This window comes from Cyprinodon tularosa, unplaced genomic scaffold (genome assembly GCF_016077235.1).
Source record: "Cyprinodon tularosa strain WSP-4 unplaced genomic scaffold, ASM1607723v1 ctg257, whole genome shotgun sequence".
NCBI classification, from domain to species: domain Eukaryota; kingdom Metazoa; phylum Chordata; class Actinopteri; order Cyprinodontiformes; family Cyprinodontidae; genus Cyprinodon; species Cyprinodon tularosa.
Window position 1 is genome coordinate 165,841 of NW_024038953.1, and position 20,452 is coordinate 186,292.

General features: G+C 36.6%; 1 protein-coding gene across 3 annotated transcripts in view; it reads left to right on the forward strand.

The window, feature by feature from the left end:
• The window catches only part of pak1 (p21 protein (Cdc42/Rac)-activated kinase 1), a 74,314-nt gene that overhangs the window by 11,734 nt on the left and 42,128 nt on the right, over window positions 1–20,452 (forward strand). Inside the window, exon 2 of one of the 3 annotated variants that reach the window (XM_038288484.1) lies at window positions 5,521–5,572. The exons of 1 other annotated variant lie outside the window; for it this stretch is intronic. The gene's annotated coding sequence lies outside the window, so the exon portion shown is untranslated. Of the gene's footprint in view, window positions 1–5,520; window positions 5,573–16,963; window positions 17,140–20,452 lie in introns of those variants that run through there. One more of the 3 variants, XM_038288487.1, reaches the window with a different exon arrangement.

A 20,452-nucleotide genomic window follows, 5' to 3' on the forward strand; every position in this document is an offset into this window, starting at 1 on the left:
GAGCAGCTGAAGCAGTGTGTCATGAGCTTCTGACGCGCGGAGCGTGCTGAAAACACAGCAACATGGCTGGAGTTGCTGCTCGACACGCCACATAAACCAATCAGAGAAGTCTATCTGGGAGCTGGCAGGGATAGAGAGACACAGCACTGATGATACAGATCTCTATGATCACTCCTATGAAACAGTTTATCAACACCTACATTAACTTAAGATGCTGAAATCTGCCGGCAAAACATGTTCATGATTATTATCTTGGTGCCTGCAGTTTAGATTACGTACATGAAAAACGCCTTCCAGCCGCCACGGCAAGCCGCCAACAGGCAACCAGGCCATAGGCTGCTGTTGAATGGGATTCCTAGTAACAGCGCACCGCCGGTATGTAGGGGTCTGAGCGGCTCTGACAGCGAAATATTTGAAGGCAGGATGGTAACCTGGAAGAACTAACTGCAAAGATGAAGTTTTCAGAAGGACTTCCTCACTTAAAAACATATTAAAACTAACTGATCACAGCAAATATAGCTGCCGTGGTTACAGGCAAAGAAAGTATAGGGTAGCTCCATCCAACGTGCATTAAACCCACTTTCCCACTGCGCAGCCAGAGCCCCAAAGATGCTTCAGCTCCCTGTCAGAACTAAATCTGAACAAGTTTCAAAAATGAAGCGGCACGTGCATTTTTGCTGCTTGCGGTCTGAGCGTAGCGTTAGACATTATACCTGCCAGGAAGTCAGAAAAACCCTGGAAAGGCAGAAACTGATGGTGAAACCTTCCCATTAAAGGAAATGCCACAGATAAACATCAAGTTGCTCAGGTTTGGTATCTGTTCTAGTGTGATGGGGGTGTAGAGGATGGTGGGAGATCCTCTTTGGGACTTGCATTCTTTCCAACAGTGTTTTTGCTTTCACACTTCAGTGTGGCCATAACCCTGGCATGTTCTGTTGCGCTGTTTGGGTCACAGTTTGTGTAACACAGCCTTAATCCTGTCTGAGGGAACACGTTAAAGCTTCTGAATTTATGACCATCTCTCTTGTCCTCGTTTACTAGAGTCTCAGCTCACTTGTCCAGAACGACAGTTCTTCAACACTTTCCTCCCAGTAAATCTGATTTTAATCCGCTGTTTTTCTTTTTTTTTACACACTGTGGAAAATCAGTCTGTGTCTGTGGTCTGATTCCCACACTTGTTTGTGGCAGTTTTCCAATCAAAAGTCTTCGTAGATCAAAAAACCGGCTGCTGTCTGTCTGTAAAACTTACATTACATTCACATAATTTGAACCGGTTTTTAGAGAGCAGCCTTTGTTATACAATACTGCTGGACATCCAAATGAACTGATCAGGGTTGAGAGTTATTGAAGCCCTGAGACGCTGGTGTTGCTGGTGCTGATATGATCCAACCTTTGGTCATTCCAATCCCACTGCTTTCTGAGGCGTGGCAGTACTGGGAATGGAGCGCCATGTTTTACCTCATCAGCTGTCCCATATACTCATGCACAAACACACGGCTCTGCATATCAATGCAGATCACCTATCTGTGTATTTACTCAACTGAATCAGTTAAAGGTAAAGTTTAACATAACGATGTGCCCAGTGCTACAAATGACTCTTAACATCAATGCAATTGGTTTTCCCCCTGCAATGATAATGGATGATTAATCTGATCTAACAATTCTTTCTTTAAGTACACTTTCTTAAAACACATGGTTGCCTGTCTTTTTTTTTGTTTTAATCAGTTTTGCTGTACTTGGCCGCTCTAGTAAACTGATGTAAGATTTTCACTTCAATTACCAACAGTGAGACAATCATTGGCAGCAGCCCTGAACTTAGATTCAGGCTGTAACCCAGCAGAATGATGCTGCGTGTCTGTGATTCAGTCGGTCTGTATGTTTTTCTGGGTTTTAGAGAAGGGGAGTTCCGGCACTGTATCCTGATATTTTCAGATTCCAGCATGATGATATAATTCATACCGATACCACCCAGCTGAAACCTTTCCAAGTATCCTAACACTGCAAGGCAGATGGTCTTATTTGCTCAGTCCTTCTCTTTTCCCATTTTTCTCCTCATCTATTATTCTTTTATTTCTCACATCCTCTTCTCTTTCCTCTGTCAGTTCTCTGCTCTTTCTTTTCCTACATTTCCTCTAATCACATCTTCTGACTCGGGTTATTCTGTCTGCTTTTCAACAATAATTTAGTTGTTTCTTTGTTCTTATATTATGCCTCATACTTATATATATATTTCTCCCAGTTGGCTATTTTTTCACCCATAATCTTTAGCCGTAATAATTTTTTTTTTTTTAGGTTTTTAAAAAATTTTTTTTTTTTTTATAGATTTTACGATCTTAGCTTTAATTCACCATACCAGTGTTTACTTAAGATTTGTATAAATGGTTTATAATAAGTTCTTATACTGTTATCTAGTTTCCTTCAGTGAATACCAATGCAAACTAGCAAAAATGTTGAAAGAGGTAAAATTTTTCTACTGTTCTATGAGACATTGTTGAATGTTTAAACTTGAATGGGTACAAGACTTTAATATGTAATTGAAAGTAATATGTAATGGGATTTATTCAATAAATTATAAATAGATCAGTTGCATTTCCTGCACATGCCTTTATTTCTGATAGAGGAGCCGAAGTATTTATCGTGCATTTATCGTTATCGAGGTTGAGATTGATTTGAGGTCATATCACCCAGCCCTAGCTCAGATACTAGCTGCATTTCCATTACAAAAGAGTGCAAAACATTGTCGATATTCTGCTAAATTTAAAAATGCAGTTTCGCAAATGCTGTATTACCAATAAATAAGAAGCACCATCATCCTCAACTGTTTCCCGTCTGTCTTTTTACAAGGCTGTAAGGTCCAGCTGCAGATCATATGACTTGTGTGATGCTAAAGTGTGAACATTGCAGTTTTGCAAAATATAAAAATTTCAGTACGACTGAAAAACCACCTTTTCAAAGCGTGAAAACCTCTTATCAAGTTTTTTTTTTTTTTTTTTATCGCAGTTTTTCCATTTAGCAAATTTATTTTCACAACTACAATTTGCACAATTTGATGGTTAATGGAAACTTATCTAATAAAGGTTAATGGCCGGTGAAACTGAGCCAGGTAATATGGTTAATAATATTGAATTAATATGCAAAGAGGCAGCTAATATATTTTCAAACAAAGCCAGATTGATCTGAATAGTATTTTTTTTTTCTCCTAAAAGATAAAATATTCTTTAATAGAGTATATTTTAGTTCCAATGAGATAATTGTAGTTTTTTTAAAGTCTGGTTGATCTAAAAACTAGGGCTGTAACATTTAATCACATTGCAATAATATTGCAATATTATTGCAATTATCATCAACTAATTAAGTAATAGATGAATCTTTAACTGGAGTTTAGAGACTGTAACATATGCCTTTAGATGACAGATCAACCAACCCTTTAGCAGCAATTATACCAAAATTGTAATATATATAAATATGATAATATAAATGAATGTATAAACATTTGGCATTTAAGATAAAAAAAAAATGTTTCCGTCTGTCAATATGCTCTATCCAGAACTCCTCAAGTGGAAAAGTTTTAGTTTCACTTGGTTTTATTTCGTAAAAGTTTTTTTTTTTTAAGGAACCTTTAGCTATACGATAATTAATCGATTAATCGAAAAAAATAATTTACAGATTAATCAATTTGCAAAATAATAGTTAGTTGAAGTCCTACTAAAAAGCCTTTAGAAAAGAAAGGAAAAAGAGAAATCTTTCAGGGGTTAGCATACTTATAGATCAGGGAATATAGAGCTGGAAACCCACTTTGGACAAAGAGATATGAATACCGGTAATATTAAACCAGAAAGTTTGGTGTTTGTTTCTGAACAGTAATCTTTTGTAGTAAAAAGCTAGATGCAACAGAAACATCTTCATATACCTGGGTTGCCCTTTTGAACACCCTGGAACAGTCAGAATGTATGTATATTTAATCCTATTCTGTTTAAAAATCTGCAATTATTTATTTATTTTTTTTTTTTAGAATTTTCAGTCTTTAAAACCTTTTGGAAATTTGCATTAAAAATATTTCTGTAGGTGTATTTTATTATCTGCAATTTCCAAAGGTGTTCAATAAAAATGAAATTGAAGTTATGATTCCAAAGTCTCAAGTCAAAATATTCTGTGGGCTGTTTATGCAAAAGCTGAGTATTCCTGAAGCTCTATGCACGTCCCGTTAGTTGTAACCCTAATTTCCAGTGATCTTTGTAGATAACCAGCAATAACCATTTATGAAATTTACAAAAAAAAATGTAATTTAGCTCCCCTTATTAACAAACAGAAAATAAAATGATACTTTTAGAAAAGCTAAATTTGTATTTATGTGGGTTGTCTTGCCTAATATGCCAATAAAATTAGTTGGATAATATCACAATTGTTGTTGTGGAATGAAAAGAAAATGGAAGAAGTCTGTAAGGATGTGAATACTTTTTTGATGCCAGTTTGCCTCTGAGCTTTTTCTTAACCTGTTCTGACACTCTCAGACCAACAGTCCTCATCCTTCTGGTCTGTCTTCCCTAGGGGGATGTTTCATGCTGAGTTCTCACCTCAACTTACTAAACCTCATCAACACCTTTCTTCCTCTAGGCAGTTTTTAAATATGGCCAGTCGATTTAAAGGCTTAACCTCTGTCTAACCATTTGTCAGAAAAATATATAATTAATTTGTTCTTCCAGTTTTTTTTTTTTTTTACTGCCATGAAGGAAACGATAATATAGATGCAGGATACTACTGCACCTTTGTATTTATCTCAGCTAAGTGCTATTTTTCCAAAGTGTATTAATATTCAGGAATTGCTGTTTCTGTCTGCAGTTTGGTCCTTTGCAGAAACTCCAAATTCAACAGAGGAAGGTTTAAGCGTTTGATAAAAAGGAACCGCCATTATATCTGGCACCAATCTGCTTCTTTAGCTGTGGAAAAAAACACTAAACTATTGTTTGTTTTTCATATAGAGCCAGTTAAAAACCAGCTTTGGCACCAGTTTTTCCTCAGATTCTGTTGCAAAAGCCAAAATAGCAACACAGCTTACAGGTGGCAACATATTGTCTGAACCAGTGGTGATTAGACTTTAAAAACAGCTTAATAAGCTATAATCTAAAGCTGCTAAAGCAACCCCCTGTCTGTCTGTCTGTCTGTGCTACAGTCCTCTGTGTGTATTTCTCGCAGTAAGGTGTGAATGCTTGGGCAGCTGCAGCTCACCTTCTGCCCTACTGTTTGCCATCTTGAACACACCCTGGCCTCTACACACAAATGGTCTTATACGACAGCAGCTGTTTGATCAAGAAAAATAGGAAAGAAGCCTTAATTTTTGTCTATATAAAGACATTTATTGTATTTTATTAACCTTTGACAAAGGAGCAGCTACTGACCTAAGAACATTGTAATATGATGTCACTGCTCGTGTGGAAATCAGGCCGATTTTATTCATGTTCAGTGTGTTGGAGCCGTACCTCAAAGGTCAGTGCATTAAATTATGTTAACTTTTCTGTGCAGGCTGCAGGTTGAATCTGTCTGCTGAGGAGTAAGCCAGACTCAACGTTATCAGGTAAGCTTAACTGGCACACAGCTCAGTTCTGTGTTGTGAATGTAATGCCTTAAGCCTTTCTGGGGGATTTTAGCGCCTGGGCTGTGCGGCAGTAAAAGATGGCTGTCCGTATAGTTTGATGCTGTTTAAATTGAACGATTCAGCAAATGGAACAGATAACTGTGGGCGGATGTGATTTATCATCGTCCAAATAAAGGAAAAGTCTCATTACGATACTCATACTGAAATGCACTGATCCAACAATGGTCCTACAAAGATTTATGGATTTTTGTTTTAGAAGAAGAATGTCTATAATCACACCATGAAGAAGAAGGAAGGTGTACATTTTTTTCGGTGGCAATAATTCAAATTATTGCCACCAAATTAGATTCAGGTGGAAAGGACAATTATCCAATTAGATAAGACACAGTTATTTTTAGACTCGGTACGCCCAACAATTTTAGCCTGCAAACCTTTCATTCCAATAAGCGATAGACCGACATATTAGCCGGTTAATATTTTAGGCAAATATTTATGTTTGTTTGTTTTTTTCATGTATCATCAGTGGTGTCAAAAGTACACTCATTTGTTACTTAAGTGGAAGTATAGATACTGCAGTTTAAAAGTTGAAGTATCAACTTGACCTGTTTACTTAAGTAAAAATGAAAAAGCATGTGCCCCAAAAACTACCTGAAGTATAAATGTATAAAGTTAGCTTTAAAAAAAAACCAGCCAGATGCCACTATATGATTTAAAAGCTCAATTTTACGACTATTTCGAAAAATTCTTTCAGATAGTGCCAAGGATAAGGGAGGTCTTGTTGGGCTCCGTCTCCATCTCCTGATTTCTGCATGTTTTGCTCCTGCGAATTTAATGATAGTATCGTGCATGCTCTCCTAAAGCTCCGAGGATAAGTCAGAGCGCAGCAATACGGGAGGAACAGCGGAGGCTGTAGGCTTTGCTTTGAGCAGGAGGTCTGGAGCGCTGCAGGGTGGAGCGGAGGATGTGGGATTTCGGGGAGAAGAGGCGCAAGTGACGTTTGGATTGTTGTCGGACGACAGTCTGTTAATAATTGTTAATACAAGTTTTAAATGAAGTTAGGTCTAGATTAGCCAGCAGGTGGGTCTGGATCCGGACCGTGGTTTCAGCAGCTGTCTTAATATCAGGTGTACAGAGTTATCATTAGTTGACCTTCCCTCACGTACTTGGCAATAAATTCTTAAAATCATTAATTCATAAAATCCAATATATTTACACAAGATGTGTTTCAGTATATTTTATTTTGTTGAAGTAAATATATTATGTGTCATTCCTATAATTTCACATATACTTTCTTCCAACACTTTGTGACAATGATTATTTTTCTTTATGTATCCTTAACAGTTTTCAGTCATTTTATGCAGCATAGGTTATCGTATCGTCTTCTACATGAACATTTAATGAGAGCAAAACTATTGTTCACTTAATAGTAGCGAACTGTAATGCAGCTCTACATATCTGGCTACATTGTTCCCAGCATGCAGTGCAGCTTTCATTATTCTTGGCTGCGCAAAGGAGGGGTGCAGTTTGACAGCTGGTAGGTCGGTGATGAAGCCATACCCTTCAGCACACCTGTGTGTGTGTGGGGGTAGGTTTGGGTGTGTTAGAGAGAAGGTTTGAGGGGGATGGGGCGGAGTTACTGGGCTCAGAAGATTTGCTATGCATTTTTTATGTATCTTACTAGAGTCATTCAAGCATGTGTTTGAGCAATCTCTATATATATGTATGAAAATGTTGACCTACATTTGTTATCATTCATATCAGTGAATTTTTTGTCTGTTTTTTTTCTGTGACCCTTATTTAACTTAGTAGTTTATCCCACAGCCGGCTTCTGCATTATTTTTTTTTAACAGAGGGCCGATTTATTGTTCCTTTAGTCCAGGATGCCCTATAGCCATAAAAAAAAAGCCCAGCCAATTATAGTACCATCACTGTTTGACACTCAGTACAAAGTTTCTTTCTTTCTTTTTTTTTTTTCTCTTGAAATGCTGGTAGTTTTGCATCAGATGTTAAATGAAGGCACTTGCCAAAAATTCTCTCCTTTGTCTCTTCAGTCCTCAAAATGTTTTACCCAAAAAAACACTTAAATCATCAGAATCTGTTTTGGGAAATCTGAGAAAACATTTTCTCTTCAGTTTTGTCCCAACTCTCCCATCAGAGGCCTGGTTTCCTAGCTTTTTTATTTATTTATTTTTTATATTACCATCCTATTATTATTTATTATATAGTGGTCTTAACTGAAACAAGCTCAGTCTGTAACACTAAAATGAGTCATTGATAAAATTTTGATGTGATTTTGTTGTTCTGCCTCTGCTGAGAAGGTTCATTACTCTTTGATTTTTTTTTTCTATAGTGGATTTCTGTGTAAACCTTCAAAACTGCTGTATAATTCTAGATAACTGAAGTCAAAGACATTATTTCTCACCTGACCTTGAAATGCTTCATAATGAGGTATAATGTGTTTGTTGTTTTCCTTTAGTTTTTGTTAGAGCCTGCTTCATATTGTCAAACCGCTTTTGTTTAAATACGACATCATTTCTACAAGTCAGTGATTAAAATCATCTTTAGAAAATAGCTTTATGTCCGAAGTTCAACTATCCTTAAATAATGAAGTGAAAAAATAGGAATCCACTTAATGAATAGGGTTTGTTTTAGGAATGCAACGTTTTTCTTGCAAATTGATTAATCTTTCAACAATTTTTTTCAATTAATAATCGGATAGCCAAAGGTTCTTTAAGATTTTTTTTACTAAATTAAACCAGGTGAAACTAAAACTTTTCCACTTGAGGAGTTCTGGATATTGACAGATGGCAGATATTTTTTTATCCTAAATGCAAAATGTTAATATATGTATTTTTTTTTTTTTTTTAACAATACTGGTCTAATTTCAGCTCCAAGTGTGTCCCTCTGTCACCAGAAGGCATGTTTTAGAGTCTCTATACTCCAATTAACGATTAATCATTAATTGATTAATAAATAAGTTGATGATTATTTCAATAATTGATTCATCACAATTAATCCAATTAATTGTTTCAGCCCTAGTTTGTTTAACAGCGATTCTAATAAGATGCCAACTCTTACCTCATGATAACAGCCTCGCAAATATTGCATCACAGCAATAGAATTTGATATTTTCTGCTATCCTTATTTGCGGCTAACTTATTTCTTCTATTTCTACTCTCCCTACATTGTGTTCGATGCAATGTTTTTTTTTATTCTCTGACCTCCTCTCTCCCCATTCCTACTGTATTTCCCTGCTGTTCCGTCTCTCATCATTATTTCACTCTTTATACCCTCTCCGTGTCTCCTGTCTTCTCACTTTCTCTTGAATTACTTAGATTCCTGCTTTAATCATTTTTAATTATGTTTAAAATAAATCCCTTTTAGAGATAAAGCTTTCTTCCTTATGAATCCGAGAAAACTTCTCATACAGATGATTAAATTGACTTAAAGTTGATGGGAACCAAATGTACGAAATCAAGTTTGAAAAAGATACTGACAGATGAGTTGGACACCTTGGAAGTTCTTCTTTTCTCTGATAACTTTTAACTTAAACTCCCCAGAATGATGAAGAAGAAAACACAAACCAAAATATGATTGTCAGATGCCTTTATTCACACATATAGGTTTAAAAAGACCTTCTTCCTTGTTGGAGCCCATGATTGATTTATCTTGTTTAGAATGTGTTTCTATCCTAAGTGCCTCTGTGCCATAAACTCTGTAAATCATCCATCATGTTTATGACCCTCTTCATGTGTTCTGATTGCTTTCTGCATGTTCCTCCCAGTTATGACGGAACATAAGGAGGAATTTGCATCCATGCTATTGATTTCATTTCTGCTGCAAGCGTACTTAAAGTCCATAAACATCATCAGACCATGGTTCTGCTACTAAGTACTCCAGTGCATTATGGGAATGCATCAGACATTGCAAACTACTATTCTTAGATCTGTTTTACTCCTAGTTTTCACAAAGATGTTTTCAGGCTGATTTTGATATGATTAGTATAAGTAAATACACAGGTAGAAGATTGTTTCTGTTCAGGTCGTTTCCTCTAATTCCTCTGCTTTTTGCTCCACTGAGGTGTGAAGCCAAGAAGCAGACACCGATCACATAAAAAAAAAAAAAAAAAAACACTGATAAACCCAGAAGTGAGATTAAAACAACTCATTCTAAGGATTTACTTCCTTCTTTTATTTTTCAGTGTCTCTATAGTAGATTTGCTGATGCGGATGATATTCCTGTTTTTGGGATCGCTTGCATTTAGCTTCAGCTGCTCTGCGGAGGCCCAGGTGGGACTCTAAAACACTTTGGTATACAGAGAACTCCCATTTTTGTGTTTGACTCAGAACCATTTATTTCCCCAGATTTAGAAGCTGGGAACTGGCACAAACCACCACCCTCCACCATCCTGTTTAACAGTTTATATTGGGTGCATGTGCTGATTTCATATTTGTTTTTGGTTTTTTTTTATGTTTTTTGCTACATTCATTCTAAACAAACCTTATTGTTAAACCTCTGTAATTCTCCCCCTAGGGGGTCCACTACATGGGGGTCGCAAAAGTTTTGGTTGATTAGCCTTTTTTTTTTTTTTTATATTCCCCCCTGCAATTTTTTCCACTAGTTGAAATCCACATTAACATGAATTCAACAGACTGTAGTAAACAGATAAATGGAGGCAGAAGATGTCTTTCAGTCATCAATTGAAACATTCAGCGACTCACTAGAGCTCTTTCAAGCTGGGCACCGTTTTATTCACAACACCTGTCCCATCAGCGAGGAATTAGAATCAGAAATACTTTAATAATCCCATGGAAAAAATATTTTTCCATATATATATATATATATATATATATATATATAGATATAGATATAGATATATATATATATAGATATAGATATATATATATATATAGATATATATATAGATATATATATACAGTATATATATATAGATAGATAGATAGATAGATAGATAGATAGATATTTAGGAGGTCCCTGCTCCATCCCGCTGGTCCTTGGTCTCGAAACCATTGAAGACCCCTGCTATATAGCATGCTAACTGAAGCCTGTAGAGTCTGAGCTCTAAACTGGTTCTCATAATGTCTCTGAGTGCTGTTTGGTCTGATCTTGGTTGAATTTGCAGAAACACACCCTGGTGATGACTCGTGACCCTTAAATATTTTAGCCTCTTTCATAAAATATTTGAAGCTTGGATTTGGAGTTATTTTTCTTTTCACTGTCTATGTTATCGTGAAATAACTGAGAGGGTGTGGGGTTGATTTGAAGTCATGGCTGGTTGGTAGATTTGTAGCAAAATCCCACCAGGACCGAGGCGGATCAATGATCATGTCGTAGCATTCCTTGCCATGTGCTTGTAAAGGATGGGTTGCACTGAAGTGTGCTGACAAGGATCAGATCACTGGGTGTCTTGGGTTCTTGTGTGTCGGATATTTCAGGCTTGATTTGTGATTAATGAACGGTGAAGGCAGCTCAGGGAGGGGGTTATCAGTGTGGGTTTATGGTTGGATCTAAGGTTGGAGTTATTCCTCGGCTTGGGGTTAATTCATACCGTATATATTTGTTTTCTTTTCTGATGGTAGCTTACTGTAAATTTGTGACAAGTACATTTGATTTGCCATAATCTGGATGTCATTTTAATATCAAATCTTGTAGAACTAGCATTGACGCACACAGCTTTTGCATTTTACTTTATTTTTTCTTGAGTTAATGTATGACTGATTAGAATATACCAGTTGTGCCTGTACAATTGAATTGTGAAATCCAGGTTAAGACCAGGCTGGAACCAAATGCATGGAATTGTGGATTGTGTGGATTGAAAGAAAGATGTACTTTTTTTTTTTTTACAGTGAGGATGAAATTATAATTTTTCTTATAGGAGCAATTATGTTGCTCTTCTTGAGTCACACTAATTATAAGATATTATCCTTTTTAATAATATTTTACTTCTCTTCTTGAAGTGTGTTTTTTAACCAAACCACGACTATTAACCATTAATGTAAATCTATGATTCTATTTCTATTGTAAGTTTACTCTTATTTACTTCTTCTCTACATTATTTTGCCTTTTTTTTTTTTTTTTTTGTTACGGATTACTCCTTATTTTTCCTGTAAATCCAACTCGGTGGTTCATGACCACAGACCATGACTCAGCAATGAGCAGAGAGTTCTACTTTTACGTCAGGGGAACAGTCAGAGATGATGTTGCTCCTTCAGACATCATCCTCTTTATCTCCATTGCCTCTTGTTCCAGATAGAGAAGAAATGCATTAAAGAGACTCTTAGGTCGTGGTTAACATTGTTTTTAATACATTCTGGAATTGGTCGTTTTTTTCAGGGTTTTGCCTCAGTGGTTGAAAAGGTGACTTAAAGATTCATGTTTAGGATGAAATACTTAAGGCCTTTCTGTATTTTAATCCATGGATTATGAAGCGTTTTAATGCACATTTTGTTCTATTGTACCATTTCCTTCCCATCCAGGACTGTTTTATTCAGACAGCAGATCAAACTCAGAAACAGTTCCCCAGTCACAGGCGTCCCACATCCTCTGAAGAAAGACCAGGAGTTGCCTTCTAATCAAAAGAATTAACATACAAATAGGGCTGCAACCATTAATTATTTTGCAAATCAATGAATCTGTTGATTTTTTTTCTTTCTTTTTTATTCTTTTTTGAATAATCGGTTCATAATCAGATAGCCAAAGGTTCTTTAAAGAAGATTTTTTTTTTTAAATTAAACCACAAGAAACTCAAACTTTTCCATTTGAGGAGTTCTGGATAGAGCATATTGACTGAAATACATTTTTTTTATCTTAAATGTAAATAGTTAATATACATGCATTTTTTTTTTTTTTTTTTTACAATTTTGATAGAGCGACCCACTTAGAGCAGTAATTCTGTTAGCTAAAAGCATATTTTACAACTTTTATACTCCAGTTAACGATTAATCGATGACTAAATTAGTTGATGATTATTTCAATAATCGATTAAACACGACTAATCCGATTATTGTTTTAGCCCTACATGCAAACCTTGTTTTTTATCATTTCTGTCACATAGAGGTCAAAACCTTTAACACTATCAAGTGGTGACAAATCAGACGGCTCTGCATTCTGCTGCATGATAGATCTCAGAGGATCTACAGACCTGAGACACCAGGTGGCTGGGGGTCCATGTCAGTATTGATTATGTGAAGCTGTGTCTGTGTTGTGGCTTTATTGGATTTGGTTGCGTTTTACGGTTTAGTGCACTCTATCTGTTACAGATTAGTACGTTTCTGCTGCTTAGTGACCTCTAGTTCACATTTTATCCTATTTATTTCATGTTGTAAAATATTGCGCCTGCCCTTTGGTTTTCTATATGGCGAGATTATTTCTGTTTAAGCTGAGCGTGCCGCTCTGCATTCTGTGGAAAATCTGATTTTCATCTGCTGATATAAGCTAATTAAAAAATAAAGGTCTGGCGTCAGAGCCTGACTGTTTCACAGACTAACAGAAAGAATGAGGTTCAGTTTGCAGGAGTGTTGATTTGAATATTTATTAATTTGCAGATAGCAAAAGCATGATTTAGAAAACAGGTTCCTAAAATGGGTGTCGCCAGATGGTTTTCACAATCATTGTAATTACATCACAGTGATTGTGGACACCATTTATTTCAGTGATTACATCAATGAAATAAATTAAATGGGGTCAAAATATATAATAAAACACACAATTGTGATTGAGAAATTTAGAAGATGCTTTGTAAGTTGAGCTTATTGTAATAAAAGATTCATTTTTTGGTAAAAAACTCAACAAAAAAAAGATTTTTGTGTCTCAATTTCTTTCTTCACGTCTGAACATGAGACACAAGGACTTCATAGAGACGAACCAACCTGTTTTCAAACATTGGTTTGTCTTTGATTAAATATAGCATTCATGAATGCCTCAGGGGGCAGTAAAGGCCTGGTCTGTCATCTCTCTGCTCAGAACAAAAGAAGAATGTAAGGAGTCAAAGAATAAATACACTTTTAGCAAGTGTTAAATTATTTAAATTAAGTAAACCCTAAACTTTTCCCTATGAGTGTTTCTGAAAAACCAGCATCATCGTTTTCTTCTTCTGCATCTGAGATGAGTCTGTTTTCTCCAAGTTGCTTGGCTCCACCCTTTGACTGGGAGTATTACTATCTGTGTTTTCATTTGGGTCTGTCCCAACACCCTGTGCTCCATGCTGACGTTTGCAGAGAGCCATAGCAGACCTGAGAGTGCAGAGATTGATGATATCTGTGGGACACAGGCCTCTCTTTATAGAGGACACTAAAATATCCTGCAAGATATAAATGGTTGGTTACAGAGAGAGCAGGGACGACTGTTCTCAAGTCATTTAGTAGACAGCAGAATCTCTGATGAGTAATTGAATTGACCTTTTTTTCCCATTTGTTTATTTCTCATGCTGACAACCAGTGCATACAGTGAAATGAGACAGTGATGCCAGTGAGCTACAACGCAGTCATACTGCTGAGAAGATGAAGCCAAAAGGATTCATCCGGCTGTGATTTGTGAACGACCTGTTTAACATCCTGAGCAGCTGTGAATCATTTACTGAAATGTTCAAAGATCTAAACTGAGCGAGAGGAGATCCTTTAAATGAGCTCAGGAGGAAGTGAACCAAATTGATTTAGCTCTTTTTAATAATCTGCACAGATTCCTTAGAACGTGTGCGCGCTGTGGCTGCCATTGTCCCCTGAAGGCAGTGTGTCGAGGCGGGGCTGTACAGATGGCTGCATGGAGCAGGATGTCTGTGTGTGTGTTTTTGGGGTGGGGTTTTGGGATGGGCTCCATCTCTTATAATAACCCGTATAATCAATGTGTTCCACACACACACAGACATCCAGATAATAATCACATTGTTTGCATTATCTTGTGAGTCTGCAGAAGGTAATCTGATCTTTGTGACCCCCCACCAAATCTGGATTATCAGAATAAATTATAATATGGATGAATATTCAGATCGACTTTTATTAATTAGGCTAGAAGTCCAACCTACTTCGATGTTTTTGGCTAACATGACTTGCTCTTATAAAGCTGTCCTTTAATATCTTAAAAATTACATTTTGAAACCAAAATTATGTTTTTGTTCTATTGTTTAATTCTTTTTTTTTATACTATGTAGGGGTGTCGACATAAAACTATTGAATCAATATTGCAGCTTTGAGAATTGGCAGATATACCAGCATCATAACAGGGTTCATTACTTATTTTACAGTGTGGAATTTTAGAAAAGGCTTAATTAAATAATATAAATAAATAAAAAACAGCAACCAAAAGTCAACAACAAAAGGTATAAAAACAGCTGACCCAAGCAAAATGACCAATGAGTTACAGAAACTGTTAACAGGAATAGAGAGATTTTAGATGCCGGTCGATAAAATCCGCTGTTTAGTTTTTTTGGGCTTATATCCGACTAATATCCAACATTAATATCTGATCTGGACACCCCTAATTCTATAATGATCGTATCAGTCTTGTAGTACTAAATGCAACTAAATGCTTTTTTTTCTGTTTTCAATAGAATCCTCATGTCAACATTTTTTTTATTTAACTCTTATCCTTTTAATATTTTCATAATGACTTTTTTTATAATTTTTTTTCACATGCCTGTTTCTCAATCAGTGTTTCTCAGTCAGTTTTGTTTTAACAAATCTGCACATCCAGAAACCACAGCTTTGACTGTTGCTACGTCACTCAGGTTTCGCCTCGCACTGCTTTCCTGCAGACTCAGTCGTAATCTTTGATAAACGATTGGAAAAATGACTTAGTCACTGCAGGCCCTCAGGTTCACTGCGTCCATCCCAGCTAAAATCAAATATCCGCCGAAACTTTAACTGAATTAGTTTGGATTAATTGAGGGGTCAGATTTTTTTATTTTTTTATTTATCAGCATTGAAGTAAAATACTTACTATATATATTTTTTTGTTTATGCAGGATTACAAGCATGTGATGTGTAATTTTTTTTAAAACATGATCATAAAAACATGATAATAAACATATAATAGAAATAAATAATGGAGATAATCTAAAACTGGTTGAATAATTACAGTAAACCTTGGAGTTCCCGTGGCGGCCACGATTGCTCAGTCTCTTTCTGCTTGTGAATAATGAACACTGAGATCAACTCAAACAAGTGAGGCTTTCTTTGAAGCCCTCAGCATGTTCAGTTGTTGGTGTGTTTTTGTTGGAGCAGATACTTAAAGGACGGTCCTGCATTATTTGATGTTTAATCAATTAATCTTATTCTGCTAAATACTTATGAGATACAGTTTTTCCCCCTCTCTGAATAAAAAAATGTAAATAATTGAAATGAGATCAAGTGAAATAAATTGAATGAAAGGAAGGTTAGGGTTAGAAATCAGAGGAGGCTGGGATCGAAGTAGATAGAGTTCAGCTTCCTGTCAGCCTCATGGATGAAGCTGCTCTGGTGTCTTAACGATGTTTGATCCGTTTGTATATTATATCTCTCACTGGGATTCCCTGCAGTTCAATTCCTTCCTAAATCCTTTCCAGGTTGGTAAATATCAATCACCTGTATCTCATCTCATGTAGGGTTTCTCTAAATCTGATTCTGATCTGTTTCTTTTTCAGAAACTAATTATTCACAGTTAATCTGATATATTTAGAACGATGACCAGGTAGTTTGATTAGGGTTTTCATTATTTTTAAACTGTTCATTTATTACTATTAAGTTATCTTTGGATGATACTGTCATTAATCTATTCTCCGAACTTTAATTGATACATAAAAAAAAGCCCTGGTGGAAATTTGTCCCTGTCTAACTGAATCTCACATAACTAGGAGTCAACCAGGAAACGGATTTATTGCTGTTAAAATGAGAAGGATTTATACTGTGACAGATTTCCCTTTGTTTTTATCTGAGCTGTAACTTCACACTCACGACACCTGAACTATTGAATTGTATGGGCTTTTTGTCCTGTTGTGAGAACAGGAATGTGTGTGTGTTTGTGTGGACATGCCCCCTGCCATCACACAGTCTGTCCTCAGTCACGCACCCTGTCTCTCCTTGCTCTTTTCTTCCTTTAACTTTGTTGCAGTTCTCTTCTTTAATTCTCTTATTTGTCTTTTGTCATCTCACTGAGTCTTCCTTTTATGCAAAATAATAACACCATCCCCCTTTCTTCCATCTTTCCTGTTTTCTTTCTTTCTTTTATATTCTTTATCTTCTGTTTGGCCACATTCTCCTCTTCAAAATCACCATCTGCCACCCCCCCAAACACCAACACACACACACTTTAGAAACATGACAAAAGACTCATTTTTCCTGAACAGCTTTTCTGATGTGGTCTTTCTAAAGAGCTGCATGTGTTGGCTGGTGATGGAGGCACGTGGGGATCTGCTGAAACTCCTCAAGCTATAAACGGCTCACAAAGTTTAATCGCTTATGGTTCATCTGGGATCATGTTGGGACTGTGGATTAATTCATTTTATGCGCTCATATGAGTTTCTGCAGCATTGAGACGGCACCGGATGACTGAAGGTGATTATTTCAGCTTGTCTTCTTTCATGGTTGCTAATGAACCTGCCATCCATTGCTGGGCAACGCTTTCACTGTACAACAAAACCAATATTTTTTTAGAATAGGATGATGAACAAAGCTGTTTTAAATACTGATAAACTGTACCAACAAAGCAAATTATTTTGATAAATGTGTTGTTATGGAAACTCACTTATTTCTCTGTGGATATATGTTTATGCGTGCTTTCCAACCTGGTCTGAAAATTATTGTAAAATATACGTTTGAAGTCTGTGCCCTCGGGTTTGAGACTTTACCTCTGCAGCATGATGTTGGAGACAAACGAGGCAGAATTTGATTTCTCATCCCTCTGTCCTGAATTCAGGGCTGTCATTGGAGCTTCAATCATAGACAGAAATGAGATGCAGTGAGATGGTTCAGTCGCCTGCTTTCTTTGATTCTATTCTTATGTATCTGTTTAAAAAGCTGCAGAAAAACCTCCACTTGTCTTCTTCTCTTTCCCCTTTGTCAGATACATAAATAACAGACATAAACAGGACAGACAAACTGATGCTATTAGCACCAGCTAGGGGCTCTGTTGGATGCCCTTACCTGGAGATGCAGTGCTCCCCTGAACTAGATCCTCTGCTGTGTCAGAAGGCGGGGTGTAAAGCCTTTTCTAAACTTCTAATATTTGGAAGCAGCAAGGTGTTTACCTCTTAAAGTCGTAGGGAGGTGGCTGTTCCAACCGTTGCATTTCCGAGTTCTCCCGAGTGGTGCACAACTTAACACGAGTGAACAAAGTGAATGCGATTGATCGTTTATCAAGAGATTGTTGTGGCGGAAGGTTTGCAAGCAAGTTTGATTGAGCCCGTTGTCTTGGAAGCATCTTGCTAACCAGTTAGCAACTTAGTGCTAGTAAGTTCCCAATGTTAAATTCCATTGGGACCAAGTAGCACTAAATTGGTGACTTAGAAACGACGCTCTCAAGGAACGCTATGGACAGCGGAAAAATACAAGAGGAGGAGAGTTTTGTGTCAGAGGTTGTGGATGGGTCTCCTCCGTCATACATTGTTTTTATTTAGAGGAAAGTGGGGACAAAGTTGTTGTGGAAGAGGACGCCAGGGCGGCAGAAGCTTGGTTTGGTGTAGAAGGATTACAGCCGTTTGAGCCGTTCATCAAACATTCATTTCCGTGAACACTGGGATGTAACTCAGTGGTAAAGTAAATGATTCTTATTTCTTATTTCCACCATTGCGTATATTCACTGCGACATATGAATCAAGATGCTATGACTGAAAAAATTTGATTGACAGATGATCGTTGTTATATGATTGGTCGGATTTAGGTGTACAGGCTAACATATAACAAACTGGCCTGCATAAGATAACGAAAAACCCCCCACAGATTTTAAGACAGGATTTTTTTTTATATAGAAATCTGACAGAGTAAATTTATAAACATGTTTAAGCTAGAATGATTTGAGATTTAAATACGATTTCCCAATGACTTTAAAGACTTTAAAGGCTTTTCGCCCTTATACCAAAAATAAATATGTGAAACCTGTTTACTGAACTAAAACGATGGACATAGTTGAACATGAGAGACCATCCTTTTAGGTCCTTTTCCCAAAACATTCAGAGTTGGTGCACAGCTACCTTTGGTACAAAACATACACCACCTACATTACCTTATAGAGGGATTCATACTCTGGAGCTTTTACATTTTTTTTTTATTTTGAATTACAAAACTAAAGTAAATTATTCTGGGGGGAATCTATGATAGACCAAAACACAGTACGGCACATATTGAGAATTGCAATATATTCTTAATGGTCTTAAGAATTCTAGAAAGAATTTGCATTTGGTCTCCCTGAATCAGTCCTTGGTGAAACCAAGTCTTTTGGGAGCTGGACTCACAGTGCCGTGTTTGTTCCCTCGTCTGCTTGGCTTATGGCAAACTAAACCTGACTCAGCAGTGCCGTTTTTGTTGCAACTTTTTGCTTAAGGAGCAGATTTTTCAAAGAGTACAACCACTAGTTGTTCTGCCACAATTATGGGACAGAAGCCAACCTCATTGGCAGCATGAGATATTTTACCTAAATTTGTTTTCTTCCTCTTTCTATTTGACCATTTTTGTATTTTCTCTAGCCATTTGTTTTTAAATGTAATTTTATAAATATAAGTATGGGTTTCTAACATGAAGCATCAAAATTCATTGAGATTCATGGAAGAATTTTTTCATGAGACAATATGTGAATCAAATTATTGAATGAGTGGAGCACTGTGTAACCATTTTAATAAACAGAGCAGAACGTTCAGCTTAGGTAAAAGACTCTAATTTTATAGTGTTAGTTTTGATAATTTGACCAATCTGCAAAGAAATGAACAAAAACTTAATAGTTAAATATGTAAAAGCAAAAGAGGAAATTTGGACTTCGTTTTTGCTTATTTTAAGAATCTGTCTTGTTCCTCAGAACAGGTGAAGCATTCCACATTCATCGTTTCTTAGGGTTTCTGTCCATCTGTGTCCATCTTAAACTTGTTTTATGCAGGGAGTTATGTAGCTATTTTAACACATTCTTACTTTATTAGGTTTCAGCTGTAGATTGTTGTTGAATGTGTTTTGTGTGTCGGAAGTCCTTTTCCAGTAAATGTGGCTGCAGCTGCTGATTTGGCATTCCCAGGAAGTGCTGACACATTACAGCGTTCGTCTCTTTAGATGTGCCTGTGTGTATAATTAATGCCTCTGGACGTACTAGACATGTACATTTGGGATGGAACAGTAAGGCTGTCTGTGGGAAACCTAGAACATCACATGATTCAACAGGTTGCTGGAACCAAATTAGTTGGTTTTGGTGAAACGTTGGTCTCCATCTATCTTCCCATCTATGCTTCTTTACTTGTATGAACCAGTTTGGGCCAAATTTAAACGGCCTCACATGTGTGTCGTGAAAATTTTCCTGCTGAGTGTTTCTTTGCGGGTGTTATGTATTAAGGTCAAACGTGTTTACTTTGGTCTTATCTATCCAACAACATTCATTTGAATTTGAAAACCTCTACTAGGTGACCATTGAATATTTTCAGTAGTATCAATGCTAATATGGTGTTTGGATTGCAGTAATTAACAGCTAATATATTTACAGTGTGATGTGTTTACACTAGGGATGGAACGGTTTATGAAAACCATCCGAACCGTTCGGTTCGACTGTCTCGGTTCGGTTCGCATGTGTTGCGTTCGGTTGATGCGCTGCTCCTTTTTCTCAAAGGCGAAGCGTGTACACTCCAGAGCAGAAGGTGGCGGTACTGCAACCAAAGCCAACCACCAGTAGTAAACA